This window comes from Monodelphis domestica, chromosome 8, assembly GCF_027887165.1.
Source record: "Monodelphis domestica isolate mMonDom1 chromosome 8, mMonDom1.pri, whole genome shotgun sequence".
In the NCBI taxonomy this organism is placed as follows: Eukaryota; Metazoa; Chordata; class Mammalia; order Didelphimorphia; family Didelphidae; genus Monodelphis; species Monodelphis domestica.
The window spans coordinates 217,282,481-217,297,859 of NC_077234.1; positions in this window are offsets into that span (position 1 = coordinate 217,282,481).

Here is a 15,379-nt window from a genome sequence, read left to right on the forward strand (position 1 = left end):
AAAAAAAGGTAGACAATCATGTCATCTGCAGAGTGAGTTTTGTTTTCTCATTACTTATTCTAATTCCTTTTATTTCTTTTTGTTTTCTTATTGCATCTCTAGGATAATATTGAATAATGGTGATAATGGACATCCTTGCCTCACCGCTGATTATACTAGGAATGATTCTAGTTAACCATAATTACAAATAAAGTAGATGGCTTTAAACAGATACTATTTATAATTTTAAGGAAAGCTCCATTTATTTTATTTCTATATTTTCTAGTATTTTTTAAGGAGGAATGTTATGTTTTGTAAAAAGCTTTTTCTACATCTATTAAAATAACAATATGATTTCTATAGGCTTTGTTATTGACGTCCCCAATTATACTAATAGTTTCCCTAACATTAAACCAACTGAATTTCTGGTATAAATCCTACCTTAATTCTATAATCATCTTGCTAATATTTCTGCAACAATATTCCCTAGGGAAATTGCTCTGTATTTACTCTGTTTTTGCTTTTCCTCATTTATGGTATCAGTACCATATTTGTGACATAACAGAGATTTCGTAGGACTCCTCTGTATTTTTCCAGAGAGTACTAGAATTGTTCTTTAAATATATCGTAGAAGTCATGTATTAATCCATGGGGTGGTACAGATTTTTTTTTATGGAGCTCATTTATGGCTTGTTATTTTTTTTTCTAAGATGCAGTTATTTAAGTATACTTTTCTCTCTTCTGTTAATCTGGTCAAATATTCAACTTACACTAATATATTTATTGGCATATAATTGGGCAAAATAGCTTTTGATAATAGTTTTAATTTCATCTCCATTGGTGGTGAATTTACTCCCTTTCATTTTGAACCTGGTTTTACTTTTTAGTAGTAGTCTCTCGGTAACCAAGGATGACGATTGTCTTTGTGCGTTTTCATCTATGATAGATGAGTGTGCACAAAAACACTTGTGTGTGAAGGAGATTTAAGTGGAAAAGTTGAAGCACAGAGACAGTCCCACTCGCTTGGCGTTGGAAGCCTGGGTCCAGTGGCACAAAAAGTCGTTACACCTGGAGATTTCCTCGGCTGCTTTGGATGGCCATGTTGTCTTTTGTGCTCCAACACACCCTAAGCACTCCACAGTGCTTTGCTGCATTGCCATCTCAGCCGTTGAACCTTCTTATTGGTTTCTTCCATCTGTTCAGCCAAAGCAGTCTTCATATGCTGGGTGAGCAAAGCCCTAGTTCACCAGGGGTCTACGACCCGATGGCTACCCTCACAAAGTTTATGTAAATAACTAAGTACAAACAAGATACCTATAACAGGATAAATTTGAGAACATCAATAAAGGAAAAGTACTAGTGTTAAGGGAAAATCAAGAAAGTTTCTTATAAAAGGACATTTTTCAAATCTAAGTGGTATAGTAGATAAAAGGTTAGGACAGGATTCTAGAAGACTCAATTTCTTGAGTTCAAATCCAACTCCAGATATTTACTGGCTGTGTGACCCCTGGGTAAGTCATTTTTCCCTGTTTGCCTCAGTTCCTTCTTCTGTAAAATGGGCTAGAGAATCTTTGTAAAAAAATTAAGTTTATTTTTCCCAAGTAGATATAAAACAATTTTAACATATTTCCAAAAAATGTTTGTTTCAAATTCTCTCCCTCCCTTATTCCACATATCCTTCTCTGAAATGGGAAACAATTTGACATAGGTTATACATGTGCAGCCATACAAAACATTTCCATATTAGTCATGTTATGAAAGAAGCAAAACCAAATTAAAAGTAAAACATTCAAAAGTATGCTTTGAACTGCATTCAGACTCCATCATTTCTTTCTCTGGAGCTAGAAAGCATTTTTTTCTTTTTAAAAAAATGAAATTAACCATTTGCTTATATATTTCAATGTTTGTTTTCCACAAAAACCAGTTCCTGCTCTTATTTAGCAGTTCAGTAGTTTTCTTATTTTCAATTTGTTAAGCTCCTTTGATTTTAGAGATTTCCAATTAGGTGTTTATTTGGGGATTTTAAAATTTGTTCTTTTTTTAAGTTTTTCTTTTTTTGCATGTTCAGTTCATTGATCTACTCTTTCTCTATTTTATTGATTTTAACATTTAGAGGTATGAACTTCCTCCTAAATACAGATTTCATTATATCCCATAAATTTTGGCATGTTGTTTCATGATGATCATTCTCTTTAATGAAATTATTTCAATGATCTGTTCTTCAATTCACTCATTTTTAGGTTAAATTATTTGCATTCCAATTAATTTCTAATGTTTCCATTGATTTTTATTGAAAGTAATTTTATTACATGATGATCTGTTAAGGATATTTAATTTTTTTCAATTATCTACATATGGTGATGAGATTTTTATTTTTTTTTTAATTTTATAGTATTTTATTTGATCATTTCCATGCATTTTTCATTAAAGACAAAGATCATTTTCTTTTCCTCCCTCCCACCCCCCGTGGCCGACGCGTGATTCCACTGGTATCATATGTGTTCTTGACTTGAACCCATTGCCATGTTGTTAGTATTTGCATCAGAGTGTTCGCTCCGAGTCTTTCCTCTGTCATGTCCCCTCAGCCATTGTAGTCAGGCAGTTGCTTTTCCTCGGTGTTTCTATTCCCTCAGTTTGTCCTCTGCTTTTGGATAGTGTTTTTTTCTCCTTGATCCCTGCAGATTGTGCAGGGACATTACACCACCACTAATGGAGAAGTCCATTATATTCGATTATACCACAGTGTGTTTGTCTCTGTGTACAATGTTCTCCTGGTTCTGCTCCTCTCCCTCTGCATCACTTCCTGGAGGTTGTTCCAGTTCACATGGAAATCCTCCACTTTATTATTCCTTTGAGCACAATAGTATTCCATCACCAACATATACCACAATTTGTTCAGCCATTCCCCAATTGATGGGCATCCCCTCATTTTCCAATTTTTGGCCACCACAAAGAGCGCAGCTATGAATATTTTTGTACAAGTCTTTTTGTCCATTAGGTGATGAGATTTTTATGCCATAATACATGGTTAATTTTTTTTGTAGGTACCATGTAATACTGAGAAAAAAATATACTCTTTTCTATTCCTAGTCAATCATTGTAGCATATCATATCATATCTAACTTTTCTAACATTCTACTCCTTTCCTTATCTTCTTTCTCAAAATTTTGTTAGACATCTAATTCTGAAGGGAAAGTAAGATTCCCCTCATTAGTATAGTTTTATTATTTCCTCTTATAGCTCATTTAACCTTTCCTTTAGGAATTTGGATGTTATGCAATTTGGTGCAGAATATTTAGTATTACTATTACTTCATTGTCTATGGTATCTTTTAGTAAAATATAGTTTCCTTACTTATCTCTTTTATTTAAATCTAGTTATGCATTTGCAAAAACAAAGTTTTGTTCAAGATCATAATTGCTAACATTGCATTTTTGCTGTTTTTTAAATTTGGCTGAAGCATAAAAGATTTTCCTCTAGTCACTTATTTTTACTCGTGTGTTTCTGTGTTCAAATGTATTTCTTATAAGTAACATATTGTAGAATTCTGGTTTTTAATTTACTCTGCACCTCATTTCTGTTTTATGGGTGACTTCATCCCATTAACATTCAGTTATGATTACTATGTATTTACTTCTGTCCTGCTTTTCCTCCATTTATTCTTCTCTATTTCTCTTGTTCTCTCTGCCTATTTGTGGGTCTCTCTGTCTCTCCCCTTATTTCTCTTCAAGTTTTTGCTTCTTCCCATCATCTCCCTCAATCTACCCTCCCTTTAATTATCCCACATCCCTTCTTTTATCCTCTTCCCCTCCTAATTCCCAGCAGGGTAATATGATTTCTATGTCCAACTGAGTTTTTAAAATGTTATTCCCTCTTTGAGCAAGTTCTGATTAGTAAGGTTTAAGTTTTGCTTGTCTGCTCATTTTCCTCTTCACTTAAAAGGTCTTTTCTGCCTTTCTAATGTAAAACCACTTATCATATTCTACCCCTCCCTTTTCCCCAGTCCCCTTCCCTCAGTTCATCCCTTTTTCTCATATTTTAATTTCATTTTTTATATTATCCCATCATATCCCAGCCAGGACCTAAGTCTATGTATAATTCTTCCAACTGCTCTAATAACAAAGTTTTTAGGAGTTACAAGGTTCATCTTCCCTTAAGGGGTGGAAACAGTTTAACTTAATTGAATTCCTTACAATTTTTCTTTTCTATTTATTTTCAATATTTCTCTTTAGTCATATATTTAAAAGTCATATTTTTCTATTTACCTCTGGTTTTTTATCTGGAATGTCTAAAAGTCCTCTATTTCTGTTAATGTTAATTTTCTCCCCAGAAGGATTATATTCAATTTTGCTAGGCAGATGATTCTTGGTTGTAATCCTAGCTTCTTTGCCTTATGGGATATCATATTCCAAATCTTCAGTTCCTTAATGTAGATGCTGCTAAATTTTATGCAACCCTGATTGTGACTACATGATATTTGAATTGTTTCTTTCTGTTTTCTGGCATATTTTCTCCTTAACCTGGGAACACAGAAATTTGGCTATAATATTTTTGGGAGTTTTCATTTCAAAATCACTTTCAAAAGGTGATCCGTGGATTCAATTTCTATTTTACTCTGGTTCTAGAATATCAGGGCAGTTTTCCTAGATAATTTCCTGAAAGATGATGGCTAGCTTTTTATTATGACTTTCAAGTAGTTTAGTGATTCTTCAATTATGTCTCTTCTATCTATTTGCATGTAACTTGTTTTTCCCAAGAGTCATTTAACATTTTCTTCTAATTTTTCATTCTTTTGATTCTGTATTTTGGGTTCTTAATGTCTCATGACATCATTAAATAATTATTTGCTTCAGTGAGCTTTTGTTTCCCTTACTGCATTTGGGAATTCTAATTTTTGAGTTCTCTTTAGCGTATTATTGTACATCCTTTTCCATCTAGCCAATTCTTTTTTAAAAGAAGTTCTTTTCATCTGTGAATTTTTTGCCCCTCTTTTGCCATTTAGCCTATTCTGTTATTTGAAGTGTTATTTTCTTCAGTATTTTTTGTGCCTCCCTTTCCAAACTATTATTTTTTTAATGATTTCCTTGTATATTCTTATTTCTTTTCCCAATTTTTCTTATTTGACTTTTAAAACTTTTTGAACTCAAGACTAATTCAAATTTTGAGGTTTTGCATAGAACCATTTTATTTAATTGTCTTCTAAGTTTGTGTCTTAATCTTCCCTTTCACCATAATAACATTCTATAGTCAGATTCTTTGTTGTTGTTGCCATTTTCTCTACCTCCCCTTCAAGCCTATTTCTTGAGTTTTAGCTTTATGTTAATGTGGGACTTTGATCTTGGGGTGGAGGAGGCACTGTTCCAAGCTTCAGGTTTTCATACTGCTTTTTTCTAAACTAGTTCTGGGAATCTGTAAGATTTTAGTTCTTCTAGGGTTGTATATTCTAAAGAGGTGTGGTCACTGCTCTCCTGGCCTTTGCTCTGGTCTCTGAGTGACCATAAGCATTCTTTTCCACCTTGGAACTCTAATCATGTTCCATCTCCTGATAGTGCTTTTCCTTGTCCTAAAATTGTGACCTGAACCATGTATGGATGATACAAGAGAGTCTTGCTCCCAGTGCCAGCAAAAGATTTCCAATAATTTCCTTCCACCAAATTTTCTGATTCCCTTACCACTTGTAGTTTCAAAGCCCACCCACTTAGACACTCTAAAGAACTGCTGCTGGTTTGCCAGGCATGGTTTGTACTATACTGCACTCCATTCTCACTCCAGTAAGAGGGACCATTTCTAATGAATTTCTGATTTGTCTTGGGAGGGAAAATTATTTCTTCTCTTCCTTTTGTTGGTTTTCATGCTATGGAATTCATTTTGACATGTTTTAAATATTATTTGGAAGGGAATGTGGTAATGCCCAGGCTAGTCCTTACTTTACTCCACCATTTGATTCCATCTCCTTCAAAATGTCTTTTTAATTAAGTTCATAGATGCCAAGGAAAGAACCCTTGCTCTAATTTATAAACCCTTCATTTTACATGTGAGGCATTTGGTAATGAGATTTAAGTGAATTATTCAAAATCACGTATAGAGGCAAAGTTAGATTTGAAATCTAATTAGATCTAATTCCTCTGATTTCAACTGCAACATTCTTATTGATCTCCCCTAAATCTTAAAGACCCAAGGAGAAGCAGCTGTTGACTTTGGAGCCCTCTGATGACTGCACCAGTTTATGAGAATTCCCAACCAAACAATATCCCTCTAAATACTTAGGATGATAGGGAAGTCTCTTCCTTATTCACACTAAAATACTTGAGAATCCAACAATATCCAAAGTGAAATTTTCATAATGTTCCCAAGAATTTCTAAAGCTGACCCAGAATCTGAGAACATGGACCAGGAAAACCACTGAAAAATGGGTTCTCTGGGTGACAAATCTCACTAAGTTTGGTCAGTTGCCACCTGAACACAAAGCTTTCTATGGAAACCCCAAATTTACTTTTCAGCAACAATATTTTCAAATAATCTGGGAGAATGACATCTTTCTCTTGAGACCTCAAAAAGATACATTGGTACTACTTCAAAATACAAGATTATACTTTTCAAATTATTTTCATATGTTATTGCATCTAATCCATTCAAAGTCTATGAAGTAAGTAGTGTACTAGCAGGTGATCAGGAACCAAAGTTTGACAGGAAACTGAGAGGGAAGGAACAGATAAAGAGGAACACCACTTCCCTCCAAGGCAAAGTTGTCCTAGGGAAAATGGAGTTGGATCTGACCAGAGCTGAAGGGTAAGAGATAATCCCCTTCAAATCTGTTACTATTTTCTTCTTTAGCTGATTGTATCTATGATCCCCTTAGTACATCGAAGATATCTGGTTTATCAATTAGTTAAAATATCTATTTATTAAATAAGGGGTTTGGTAAAATAGATTAGAAAAGAGGGAACAGGAAGACCCTGAGCTATTTTCCTCCTATAGTTTCTTTTCAGGGGTTTGAAGCCCAAATCTAGGGACTAGGTCCCAGATGACCTTGGGATCTTTGTATATTCAAGATGATGTATTTTCTTAAGCTAGAGATATAGCTTTTTGAAGGAAATCTTCTGATGGATAGGCTATTGCCTTCCCCAAAGGGAAAAAGTCTCTATGCAACTACTATAAGACAGATGGTTAATCTGGATCTCTTCTGTTCAATGAGGGATTTGTAACTAGATAAGCTCATTGGGAATTTCCCCTTTTATCCTCAGTTCAAAAAGGGAAAAGGCTGAATCTCCAACTGCACCCCTGCTTTTCTTAGTTGGAGGTTCCATTCCCATTATCTATTGGCCACCAGAGTTCTATCTCCTTTTTGCATGAGATAACATTCAAATCCAGTCCTTGGATTTCCTTCAGTATTTTCCTTTTCCACAGTAGGCAATTATTACTATCTATATTTTATAGATGAAGATTTACTGATTTTCATGAGCCTTGAATAGAAGAATTTAATAAATTTCTGTTCAATTGAGGAAATTGTATATAGAGAAGCTAAATGATTTGCTCAAGGTCATTGAACTTGAATTAGAATCCTGATATTTAGACTAGAAAACCAATGTTCTTTCTACTATATAAGGTTTTTTCCTTCTGTTTATGACTTCTAGCCATCCTTACTTGATTTTGCAAAACACACTTGAAAGTAAAAATACTTTTTTATTGCTCGTTTTTAATTTTTAAAGGTGATATGCTAAACTAAAGAGAGAAAATGGAATTGGACAAACTTAGATTTGCACATACTGTAAGAAAAGAAAGGAAATGACATATAAACTCTGAAATTTTTTTTCTACCTTGACTTGATTAAACATTTAGAGAATTAGAGGCAGTTTTATTTTAGTTTTGACTCTTTTATTTTATAAAAGTTTTGTAATTTCTTTCCCTTTTATATCTAATTATGCTGTCATGAAAATTTGCAAGGAAAAATTCCTACCCTTGGAGATCATTAAAGGTTGCATGGAAAGTAGGAGACCTAGTGTCTTCAGCCTCCAGCTTCTTTATTCCCCTTTTGGAGACCTCTCATCTACTTCTGGCACTAAGTGTTCTCTGATCATCAAAACCTCTTGGCAAGGTATGAGGATGTCAGGCATTTATATATTAGTTTGAATAAGTTAATAATTATATCTTTTTTAGGGATGGTTCTATTTCAAATATTATTTCTAATAGTAAAATGAAAAATTTACCCTTTTTAAAAGAATTATCAATCACCTGGGAACTATTAGAAAAAGTAGCTTTTGGGAGTTAAAGATCCTTCCAGAGACATTAACTTACATTTATTCCATAGAGATGAAGATGGTAAGAGATGAGAATGTCTACATCAGAAGGTGAAATTAATATTAGGAATCTTTGTAAAAAAAAATTAAGTTTATTTTTCCCAAGTAGATATAAAACAATTTTAACATCTTTCCAAAAAATGTTTGTTTCAAATTCTTTCCCTCCCTTATTCCGCATATCCTTCTCTGAAATGGGAAACAATTTGACATAGGTTATACATGTGCAGCCATACAAAACATTTCCATATTAGTCATGTTATGAAAGAAGCAAAACCAAATTAAAAGTAAAACATTCAAAAGTATGCTTTGAACTGCATTCAGACTCCATCATTTCTTTCTCTGGAGCTAGAAAGCATTTTTTTTTTATCACAAATCCTTTGGAATTATCTTGGATCATAGTATTGCTAAGTCATTTACAACTGATCCTTGTACAATATTGCTGTTACTATGTACATTGTTCTCTTGGTTCTGCTTATCTCACTTTGCATCATCATGTCTTCTTAGGTTTTTTCCTGAGAGCATACTGCTTATCATTTCTTATAGTATGATCATATTCAATCACAAACATATACCATAACTTGTTTAACCACTCCTCAATTCATGGATATCCCTTCAATTTCCAATTTTTTGCCATCACAAAAAGAGCTTCTATAATCTTTTTTAATATATATGAGGTTAGGGGAGGAGGAAACTATCCAAATATATATATATATACATATATATGTATATGTATATATACATATACATATATATGTATATGTCTTGCTTTTTCTTCTAATCTGACACTCTACTGGAACAGGGTCTATCTCTTATTTAAAGAGGAGAAAATGAAACACCAACCACTGGCTCAAAGAAATCAATGAACAGTTATAAAGAATTTGTCAACTTACTTAAATTTAAGAAGCTATTACAGAAGATGCAATGAAAGATTAGTAAAGGGATCTCTGAAAATATGGTACAATATTTTGCATTTGTAAAAATAGTGTCAGAAGGGCTAAAGCTCAGAATGAGTTGAGATTGGGATTACAATTAAGGACAACGCTCTTTAAAAAAGGCTACATAGGAGAATAGAGAATCATTGAAGAAGGGAGATTATTTGCTTAGTCAAATCAAGTATATGGTAGGCACTGTGCTAAGTGCTGGAGATAAAAAGTTGGCAGTGGATACAAACTATTTGACGGAATAAGCCAAGAAGGGGTTCTACCAAACTCTTTTTACGACACAAACATGGTACTGATCCCAAAGCCAGGCAGGTTAAAAACAGAGCAAGAAAACTATAGGCCAATCTCCCTAATGAATATAGATGCAAAAATCTTAAATAGGATACTAGCAAAAAGACTCCAGCAAGTCATCAAAAGGGCTATCCACTACGATCAGGTAGGATTCATACCAGGAATGCAAGGATGGTTCAATATTAGGAAAGCCATCCACATAATTGACCATATAAACAAGCAAACCGACAAAAATCACATGATTATCTCAATAGATGCAGAAAAAGCCTTTGACAAAATACAACACCCATTCCTATTGAAAACACTAGAAAGTATAGGAATAGAACCAAGCAAGACTGAGAAAGAGTCACAAAAAGCAAAATAAATAATTTTGACTACATCAAATTAAAAAGGTTTTGTTCAAACAAAATGAAGGTAACTAAAATTAGAAGGAAAGCAACAAATTGGGAAACAATCCTCATAACAAAAACCTCTGACAAAGGTCTAATTACTCAAATCTATAAAGACCTAAACCAGTTGTACAAAAAATCAAGCCATTCTCCAATTGAAAAATGGGCAAGGGACATGAATAGGCAATTTTCAGCCAAAGAAATCAAGACTATTAATAAGCACATGAAAATGTGTTCTAGATCTCTTATAATCAGAGAGATGCAAATCAAAACAACTCTGAGGTATCACCTCACACCTAGCAGATTGGCCAACATGACAGCAAAGGAAAGTAATGAATGCTGGAGGGGATATGGCAAAGTAGGGACATTAATGCATTGCTGGTGGAGTTGTGAATTGATCCAACCATTCTGGAGGTGTAAAATTGGACTTGAACTCTGGACTTCAACCCCCACAAGCCTTTGCTCCACTTCCCCAGAATGCTTTGTAATCTCACCTGGGCCGAGATCGAGAAGGGATTTAAGCTGATTGCAAAGGCTTTTGGCCTCCTCTTTTGGACTTCCGTTTTGGAGCAGACCTGGCTCTTTCCATAATGTAGGTGAGGTCTTGTCTAGGCCTCTGGCTTAGGCATGTGTTTTTTCTTATTCTGTATTTTCTTTAATCTTTAACCTTTAATAAACCTCTAAAAATATGATACTCCTTGCAGAGAGAAATTAATTTCTACCTGACTCAGTCTCCCCTAAATTTTAATCTTTATAGTTTGGTGACCTAATGGGAGAAAAAACTCTCAACCTTCCGATTTCTTTTCTGATCTTTAGTTCAGCTTTTAATATCTAGTGCCTAGAAATTTTTTGAGCCACATTTCTCTGGCCGAGTTTGCCCACTCCGGCTCCCGGCTCTGCCCACCCTTGCAACCCACTCGGGCTCTGGCTCCTGCTCCTGGCCTCTCACCTGGCCCTGCCCACCCCGTGGTCTTTCTCTCGCTCACCTGGCCCACCTGATTCAACCAAGATTTCAATCACCTGGTGACCTGCATGCCCAACAAACCCAGATCCTTGGCTGGTAACAAAATGGGGGGGGGGAGAGGTATTGGCTCCACGTGGACAGCCTGGGCTCCATGTGGACTGGGGCAGGAGGAGGGATCATAGCAGGGGAGAGAGAAAAGGGAGAGAAGAAACAGACTTCTCAGACAGAAACTTAAGAGCAATGGGCTGTGTAAAAGGATACCTTTTGACTGTTCTGGAAATTTCATTGATTTCACCTGTGTGCCAGAAGAAAGATTCAGCCCAAAGATTCAACTTTGGGGAGGCAAATGAGTGGCTCAGCGAACTGAGAGCCAGGCCTACAGACATGCGATCCTGGGTTAAAATCTGGCCTCAGATACTTCCCAGCTATGGGGCCCTGGGTGGGTCCTTTAACCCCCATTGCCTAGCCCTTACCACTCTGCCTTCGGACAATAGACATTTAAATGGATAATTAATTAAAAGAAAACAAAAACAAAAAACACACACCTAAGGAACTTTAAAGACTGGAGGTTATGATTTTAAGGCATTTCAGACTCTAATGGTTTATAAAAACTCTGTATTTCTATTGCATTTTTGTTTAAGGTTTAACTTTGTGATTTTAAGTTCATATATTACTGGATTCAATATTATTCTTTTATACTGAAGGTTGATTGAATTTATTTTGAATGTACTGAGTTTTGAAATTCTGTTGTTTTTCCCCTATAACTCTGCTGAACAAATATTATTGAATAAGCCCATATATGAAAAAACAGCTTTTTTTTTAGATGGACTTCAGAACTGGTTACAATTGCTATAGAAACCTTTGAAAAATTTAATGTGCTAAATATCTCAAATATTTAAGGGTTTTTTAAATATGATTTTGTAATTTTTTTTTTAACATTCTCTGGTTATTTATGCCTGCCCCTACTACGAGGTAAGGCCCATAGCTGAAGTGAAATACAGTTATAAACCCCAATCTTCCCACATGTGAATGGAAGTTGGGAAGTTAATCTCAGGGCATTTGTACCCCTAAAAAGCCTCCTAAAAAGGAGCACCCCCTTATTTATACTCTTCAGCTCACTACTTAACTTCCACCAGAATGATATATAGATTTCTTGATTATGTTCTTAACCCAAGATGAGTTTTCTTTGTTTAAAAATATGTTTAAATACCAAGGATGAAAGATTGCTACATTTGTAAAAATTGTTGCAAATATCCATCAATTCATAGGCTTTTAAATGTCATACAACAACTTATGTGAAATATGATAGTGTGTTTGTTTGCTATTGTAATTAATTGGGCTATTGAGAATTTTGGGGATATTGAAACTACATATTTGTACTACTGTTCAATTCATTTGCCTTCTACTCACAGTGATCATGGCCAGATACAAAGAGGAAATGGATCTCATTTTTGGTGAGAAAGCCTTGCATTTTATATTTTCTTAGCTGACAAAGAGTGTCAATGATTATAAGCTATATTTTTTAATTTTAAAAGCTCTTTTATTATTGCATGTGCAATATACTATTTTTTTTATTTGTTCTCTCCTTTTTATATTTCAAGCACATGTCACCAGCATTTAGATTTTCTTTAACTTTTTGATGATTTTTCAGTATTATAAGTTTAAGATACATTTGATAATGCATGCCCTAAAAAGCTTGTAACTATAAAAACAATGCCACTATTTAAATAAATTATGGGACTTTGCTTAATGATTCTGATTCCAGGACAAGATATACACACAAGAGCCATTTCACAGAGCCAAATAAAAGCCAATCCAGGATGGATTGATGCACTTCTAGGCCAATACAAAGGTTTTGAACCTAGTGTGAGACTTGGGGTTGCGACACTTGACTTATGTTAAGATGTAGGCCTTCCTTGTGTCCACACTCACTCTGAAGATACTCAAAGATGAGTATCCCCAAACTTGGCTTCTATAATCTGGTCCCTTTCTTTTCTGCCTCTCATAGTGTGGTACCTTTCTGTAGTCCTGGCTACTGACTGGGTAAATGCATCATTACTTAGAGCATTTTGATTGGGCCCTGATTGAAGGACTTGTTATAGATTTATTTTTCTTTTACTTGGAATTTTTACACATAAGACTTTGATAGTCTATATTTTCATCCAGAAATTTTTTTTTCTTTTGGATTTTTCTGATGTTTTTTTTTTTAATTTCTCTTGCCAATTGATTCATATACCTCATACCTCAGCCATGCATCCCTAAGTGATTCTGTATTTGTCAATAACTCTCTTAACGGGGGGAATGTAAAAAATATCATTATTTAAATTGCAACGTTTAAATTCCTTTTGAGAAGAATTTTAGGTAAAGAAGATGCTACCTCTCTGAATCCAGAACTGAACTGTTGGAGAAGCCACCATGAAGATGCCTCCACAGACCACAAGATGCATGAGAAGAATGAACTTTGGGTGGGGTAGATTGAACATTTATTTGTATGTATACTTTCATGCCAAAGGGGACTGACCCCTAACTGGCTTTTGTCAATTCGTCCAGCAGTTATTGGTTTTGTTCTTTTTTTCTCTTATCCTCAAATTATTGCAATCTTTAAATTGATTATGTTTTTATGATACTTTGGGGAAGTCCTACTTCCCAGAGGATCAAACGGAGGAATGTAAAATTGGACTTGAACTCTGGACTTCAACCCCCACAAGCCTTTGCTCCACTTTCCCAGAATGCTTTGTAATCTCACCTGGGCCAAGATCGAGAAGGGATTTAAGCTGATTGCAAAGGCTTTTGGCCTCCTCTTTTGGACTTCCGTTTTGGAGCAGACCTGGCTCTTTCCATAATGTAGGTGAAGTCTTGTCTAGGCCTCTGGCTTAGGCACGTGTTTTTTCTTATTTTGTATTTTCTTTAATCTTTAACCTTTAATAAAACTCTAAAAATATGATACTCCTTGCAGAGAGAAACTAATTTCTACCTGCCTCAGTCTCCCCTAAATTTTAATCTTTACAGAGGGCAATTTGGAACTATGCCCAAAGGGCAATAAAAGACCGTCTTCCCTTTGATCCAGCCATAGCACTGCTGGGTTTGTGCCGCAAAGAGATAATAAGGAAAAAGACTTGTACAAGAATATTCATAGCTGTGCTCTTTGTGGTGGCAAAAAATTGGAAAATGAGGGGATGCCCTTCAATTGGAGAATGGTTGAACAAATTGTGGTATATGTTGGTGATGGAATACTATTGTGCTAAAAGGAATAATAAAGTGGAGGAATTCCATGGAGACTGGAACAACCTCCAGGAAGTGATGCAGAGTGAGAGGAGCAGAACCAGGAGAACATTGTACACAGAGACTGACACATTGTGGTACAAGAGAACGTAATGGACTTCTCCAGTAATGGCTTTACAATGTCCCTGAACAACCTGCAGCAATCTATGAGAAAAAAAAAACTATCCTCAAGCAGAGGACAAACTGAGGGAGTAAAAACACTGAGGAAAAGCAACTGCTTGACTACAGAGGTTGAGGGGACATGATCGAGGAGAGATGCTAAATGAGCACCCTAATGCAAATACCAACAGCAAGGAAATGGGTTCAGAGCAAGGACACATGTGATACCCAGTGGAATCAAGCTGGCTAGGGGAGGGTTGGCGGGAAAGGGGGAGGAAAAGAAAATGATCTCTGTTTCCAATGAATAATGTATGAAAATGACCAAATAAAATAATGTTTAAAAAAAGTGAATGTTAAAACTTGTTTTTTACATAAAAAGGAAACATTTTTTTAAAAAATACATTGACTATACAGTGAATTTTGAATATTTGTCTATTTGAAGCTCAGAGAATTCTCAATAACTGAGGAGGTTTAAACTAAAGTTAGATTAACAAGTGAGAAAAATAAAAGTTCAGTAAACTGGAAAAGGCTCTTCCAACTTTCTCCTCACTGTACTCAAATTCCATTCTTGATAAACTGATAGATAAAATATATCACTTCTTCCTTTCATCTTCTCCCTCTTCTCATACCATAAATAATATAGTTGATAGCGCATTAGCTCTGGTGTCAAAGGAGATAGGTTTAATCCCAGCCATGCTACTTACCAGTTGTGTGACCTTGAGAAAGTTGCTTAAGTTCCTTGGGTCCCAATTTTTCTATCTTTAAACTGAAGGAAGGTAAGTTAGATGGGCTCTGAAGTTTCCATCTTCCATAGACTAATGATCCTATAAAATAGGGTATGCCACTAACACTTCCTTTTCTTTCTAAAAAAGAACACAAGGCTCCTTACTATTAAAATTCTGCTCAACTCTCCTGTTTTATTGGAAGACTAGAAAGTTCTCAATCTAACTAGAATCAGAAAAAAGGTTATAGAAAACTTGTGTGTATTCACATGAGGCTGACACACATATTCCACGTCTGATAAAAATGAAAAAATCTATTCAACTGGCATTACAAGGAGGATCATAAAAAATAATGGTAACAAACTGGCAACAACTGCCCAATAGTTGTAAAAAAAGTAGCTGGCACTACCTTCCC